Source organism: Rhipicephalus microplus, chromosome 7 (genome assembly GCF_043290135.1).
Source record: "Rhipicephalus microplus isolate Deutch F79 chromosome 7, USDA_Rmic, whole genome shotgun sequence".
Classification (NCBI taxonomy): domain Eukaryota; kingdom Metazoa; phylum Arthropoda; class Arachnida; order Ixodida; family Ixodidae; genus Rhipicephalus; species Rhipicephalus microplus.
In genome coordinates, this window is record NC_134706.1 from 172,390,747 (window position 1) to 172,396,596 (window position 5,850).

The following is a 5,850-nucleotide window of genomic DNA, read 5'->3' on the forward strand; positions in this document are numbered from 1 at the left end:
GTTTTTGCGTCGCCCCGGCTGACGCGGTTCGGACTTTGCACTTTTTGGCTCACCCCGGCTGGCGGCCCACTCACTCGATCGCCATGTCTGTTTGCCCCGGTGGTTCCACCGCCAGGCTTAAGCGCGAACTTTTTTTGTTTGTTTTCTTTTGATTAAGCGCAAGCTTTTTTCTTTGTTTTCTTTTGATTAAGCGCGGGCTTTTTTCTTTGTTTTTTTTGCATTCGCCCCAGCAGACGCGTTTTTTTTCTTTCGCCCCGGCAGACGTGGTTCCCCCCCCCCTTTCGCTCGCCCCGGCTGACGAGGTTTTCGCGCCGCCCCGGCTGACGCAGTTTTCGCGCCGCCCCGGCTGACGCGGTTTCGTGCCGCCCCGGCAGACGCGGTTTTTGCGCCGCCCCGGCTGACGCGGTTTTTGCCGCCCCGGCTGACGCAGTTTTCGCGCCGCCCCGGCTGACGCGGTTTCGTGCCGCCCCGGCAGACGCGGTTTTTGCGCCGCCCCGGCTGACGCGGTTTTTGCTGCCCCGGCTGACGCAGTTCGGACTTAGCACTTTTTGGGCTGAGCCTGGCTGGCGGCCCACTCACTCGATCGCCATGTCTGTTTGCCACAGTCTTCCCGGTGGTGCCGCACCCGGGCTCGTCCCGGCAGACGCGTTTTTTTTTTCTTTCGCCCCGGCAGACGTGGTTTCCCCCCCCCTTTTCGCTCGCCCCGGCTGACGAGGTTCTCGCGCCGCCCCGGCTGACGCAGTTTTCGCGCCACCCCAGCTGACGCGGTTTCGTGCCGCCCCGGCTGACGCGGATTTCGCGCCGCCCCGGCTGACGCGGTTTTTGCGTCGCCCCGGCTGACACGGTTCGGACTTTGCACTTTTCGGCTGTGCCTGGCTGGCGGCCCACTCACTCGATCGCCATGTCTGTTTGCCACAGTTTTCCCGGTGGTGCCGCACCCGGGCTCGCCCCGGCAGACGCGTTTTTTTTTCTTTCGCCCCGACTGACGCGGTTTCGTGCCGCCCCGGCAGACGCGGTTTTTTGCGCCGCCCCGGCTGACGCGGTTTTTGCCGCCCCGGCTGACGCAGTTCGGACTTAGCACTTTTTGGGCTGAGCCTGGCTGGCGGCCCACTCACTCGATCGCCATGTCTGTTTGCCACAGTTTTCTCGGTGGTGCCGCACCCGGGCTCGCCCCGGCTGACGCAGTTTTCGCGCCGCCCCGGCTGACGCGGTTTCATGCCGCCCCGGCAGACGCGGTTCTTTGCGCCGCCCCGGCTGACGCGGTTTTTGCCGCCCCGGCTGACGCAGTTCGGACTTTGCACTTTTTGGCTGAGCCTGGCTGGCGGCCCACTCACTCGATCGCCATGTCTGTTTGCCACAGTTTTCCCGGTGGTGCCGCACCCGGGCTCGCCCCGGCAGATGCGTTTTTTTTTCCTTCGCCCCGGCAGACGTGGTTCCCCCCCTCCTTTCGCTCGCCCCGGCTGACGAGGTTTTCGTGCCGCCCCGGCTGACGCAGTTTTCGCGCCGCCCCGGCTGACGCGGTTTCGTGCCGCCCCGGCAGACGCGGTTTTTGCGCCGCCCCGGCTGACGCGGTGTTTGCGTCGCCCCGGCTGACGCAGTTCGGGCTTTTTGGCTGACCCCGGCTGGCGGCCCACTCACTCGATCGCCATGTCTGTTTGCCACAGTTTTCCCGGTGGTGCCGCACCCGGGCTCGCCCCTGCAGACGCGTTTTTTTTTCGCCCCGGCTAACGTGGTTTTTTTCTTTTCGCTCGCCCCGGCTGACGCGGTTTTTTCGATGCCTCACCGTCCGAGTTGACGCGGTTGGAACATTGCGCTTTTTTCTTGTTTTCCCAGTTTTCACGCTCTCACTCGCCGATCCTCACGTTCTCCGCACAGTGTTTGTATCCTGTTGTGTGAGACCCGAACTTAAGCCGCAGTTTAGGCTCTGCGTTTTTCCGTCTTTCTTTTTTTTTTCGCCGCGGCTGAAGTGGATTTTTCGGTGCCTCGACGCCCCGGTAGTCGCGGTTTTTCCGTTTCCGCACGGCCCCGGCTGACGCTGCTCGGTCACAGTCGCCTTTTGTGGTGATTACAGACTTCTTGAGCGCGGGTGTTTTTTTTTTCTCGTTGTTGTTGTTTTATTACGCATTCGCTCCAGCAGACGCTGTTTAGACTTTTTGTTTCCTCTTTTATCCTGCGACGAGGTGACGAGGTTTATTCGGTGCCCCGCCGCCCCGGCTGAAGTGATTTTTCCTGTCCCGTGCCGCCCCGGCTGACGCGGTTGGGACTTCGCGTTTGTTTGGCCGCCACGGGTTTTGGCGCACTCGCTCGGTTGCTTGTTGTTGCCACTTGTTGCGAACCCAGGTTTCTTGAGCGAGCGCGGGCGTTTTTTCTTCCTTTCTTTCTTTGTTCTATGTGTTGGCGAATCGGCCTTTAATATCACACGAGGACTCACAACCAACAATTTTCAGTTTGAAGTGTAAAAAATCTGCAGGTGTTGACGTAACTGACTTGCCCCGTACCCTTGAGTACATCCATGAAGTTCTCGTAGTACTACTAAATCGCATTATTCCAAGTGGAGAAATTCCCATAAACTTGCAAACCTCTACACGAAAATCGGTGCGCGTGATAAAGTTGAAAATTATCGTCCGATATCAAATCTGCCTTCTATAACACAAATTCTAGGAAAAAAAAACACTTGTTCGCCGTTTTCTGCGCCGTGACTGGCAGCACTCCGGGGAAGCGAAACGGGGTCGATTCGAGCACGATATCGGCGTCTTTCGACGTGCTCGCCGGCGACCGTCGCACGAGTACGTCGCACGAGCGCGTCTGCCGGGGCGCCGTTTGCGAAGCCGACGCAAAAGTGGGAACCGCCGCTCGGATGATCGCCGCTTTCGGCAGAGTGAGTGTTGGCACTCCGGCGAAGCGAAACAGCATGAATGCGCCCACGAAATCGGCGTATTTTGAAGTGCCCGCCGGCGACCGTCGCACGAGTACGGTAAACCGCGTCAGCCGGGGCGTAGTTCGGGACGCCGACGAAAAAGTGGGAAGCGCAACTCGGATCTTCGCCGTTTTTGCAGGAGTGAGTGGCGGCCCTCCTGCGAGACCAAGAAGCATCGATTCGTGCACGAATTCGGCGCCTTTCGACGTGATCGCCGGCGACCGTCGCTCGAGTAGGGCAAACCGCGTCTGCCGTGGCGGGCTTCGGGACGCGTACGCAATAGTGGGAACCGTCGCTCGGATGTTCGTCGTCTTTGGCCGAGCGAGTGCTGGCACTCCGGCGAAGCGAAACGGGGCCGATTCGGGCACGATATCGGCGTATTTCGACGTGCTCGCCGGCGACCGTCGCACGAGTACGGCAAAGCGCGTCTGCCGGGGCGAGGTTTGCGACGCCGACGAAAAAGTGGGAAGCGCCGCTCGGATCTTCGCCGTTTTTGCAGGAGTGAGTGGCGGCCCTCCTGCGAGACCAAGAAGCATCGACTCGCGCACGATATCGGTGTCTTTCGACGTGCCCGCCGGCCACCGCCGCATGAGTACGGCAAACCGCGTATGCCGGGGCGGGGTTTGCGACGCCGACGCAAAAGTGGGAACCGCCACTAGGATGTTCGCCGTTTTTGGCAGAGTGAGTGCTGGCACTCCGGCGAAGCGAAAGAGCGCGAATGCGCCCACGAAAGTGGCGTGTTTGGACGTGCTTGACGACGACCGCCGCAAGAAAACGAAAAACCACGTCAGCCGGGGCGAGCGACCCATGGCGGTCTGGGTGCTTATCGCTGCTATTATAGGGGCACCCCGGCAGACGCAAAAAAAAATTTTTTTCGACATTCTTTTTTGCTCGTCGACCTCGGGTGACCCAGGTCGCAGTGGGAGCCGCGCAGGAAAGCGGCGTCGCGAGACGGCTTCGCGGTCGCTAGTCGCACGAGCTCGGCAACCGCGTCTGCCGGGGCGGAGTTCGGGACGCCGACGGCTAAGTGGGAACCGCCGCTCGGATGTTCGCCGTTTGTGGCCGAGTGAGTGCTGGCACTCCGGCGAAGCCAAACGGGGCCGATTCCGGCACGATATCGGCGTCTTTCTACGTGCTCGCCGGCGACCGTCGCACGAGTACGGCAAAGTGCGTCTGCCGGGGCGGGGTTTGCGACGCGTACGCAATAGTGAGAACCGTCGCTCGGATGTTCGTCGTCTTTCGCCGAGCCAGTGCTGGCACTCCGGCGAAGCCGAACGGAGCCGATTCGGGCACGATATCGGCGTCTTTCCACGTGCTCGCCGGCGACCGTCGCACGAGTACGGTAAACCGCGTCAGCCGGGGCGGAGTTCGGGACGCCGATGCGAAAGTGGGAAGCGCCGCTCGGATCTTCGCCGTTTTTGGAGGAGTCAGTGGCGGCACTCCGGTGAAGCCAAGGTGCGCCAATTCGCGCACGATATCGGCGTCTTTCGACGTGCCCGCCGGCCACCGTCGCACGAGTACGGCAAACCTCGTCTGCCGGGGCGGGGTTTGCGACGCCGACGCAAAAGTGGGAACCGCCGCTCGGATGTTCGCCGTTTTTGGCAGAGTGAGTGCTGGCACTCCGGCGAAGCGAAAGAGCGTGAATGCGCCCACGAAAGTAGCGTATTTGGACGTGCTTGACGGCGACCGCCGCAGGAGTACGAAAAACCACGTCAGCCGGGGCGAGCGACCCACGGCGGTCTGGGTGCTTATCGCTGCTATTATAGGGGCACCCCGGCAGACGCAGAAAGAAAAAAAAATGGGGACATGGCGTGCGTCACCGTGCGGCTTCGCAGCGTTGCCGAAGTCGCCGAGCCCTTCGACTGAGCCGAACGGCGGACAGGGAACGTTGGTCGGCCGTTCTAACCTGTCGGTGCCACGCCGAGACGTCGTTAAGGAAAACCGCGTCGTGGGCCCCTACGACGCCGTCGAGTCGTTGTACGTTTGGTGTCCAGCGTGTCGGCGGCGAGTAGCGGACTCGTCGTTCACGACTTCGGTCTTTCGCAGTCGACGCGAACTTGCGGAGAGTCGTGGTGCCTCACGTTTTCGGCAGAAACCGCGGCGGAATTTTCCCGTGCGTGCGCGCACGACCTCGGTGCTGTGCCGCCAGCGTAGTGTTGCACAAACTCGTGGCCTACCCAAGGTGCGGTACGTTTGCGGCCGTATCCTCGGTGGGAATTTCGTGAGTAGGGTCGCAAATTCTACGACCTCGGCGGGTGTGAGAGCGACGTAGACTTGTGGCACGCTCAACGTGCCACACGTTTCGGGGCACACCCGCGGTGAAATTTTCTCGAGTACGCTCGTATTAGTGCCCAAGGAGGTCTGGGTACTTATCGCTGCTATTATGTGGGGGTTCTCGTGAGCGGCGTACGCGAAAGCGACCGGGTGTCTGATATGCGGCGGGCTTCGGCCTCGTCAAGCGTGTCCTCGGGTCTGCTCCAGGGGAATCCACGGCAGTCGTCTGCAGCCTCATCCGCTTGATGCGTTAGGGGCTGGTTGTCGGACGGTGCCGTTTTACCACGATATCGAGGTGTGTTCCGTGTCGTCCTCGGGCGATTCAGATGCGAAAGCGCCGAAGACGCGGGCGTGACCCGTCGTCTGGCGGCTTTGCAGTCTCGGCTCCGTTGCTAGTTCCGGCCGGTCCACCGACAGTGCAGCGGGCTTGGGCAACCCGCACGGCGCGACCGAGTCGATGCAACGAAAAAAGCGAGCATGAACGTGCTTCTTGCCGCACGGCTCCCACTCGTCCTTCGGGAAGGTTGTGCCGTAGCGAGCTAGAACGCCGTCATCTCGGAGTGCAAAATAAGCGTGTTGGGGCGCCTGAAGGTGGCCTCCGCCGCACACAGACTGCGTCCGGCCCGCCGAAGGCGAGGACGGACGCGCAGTCGAACGAT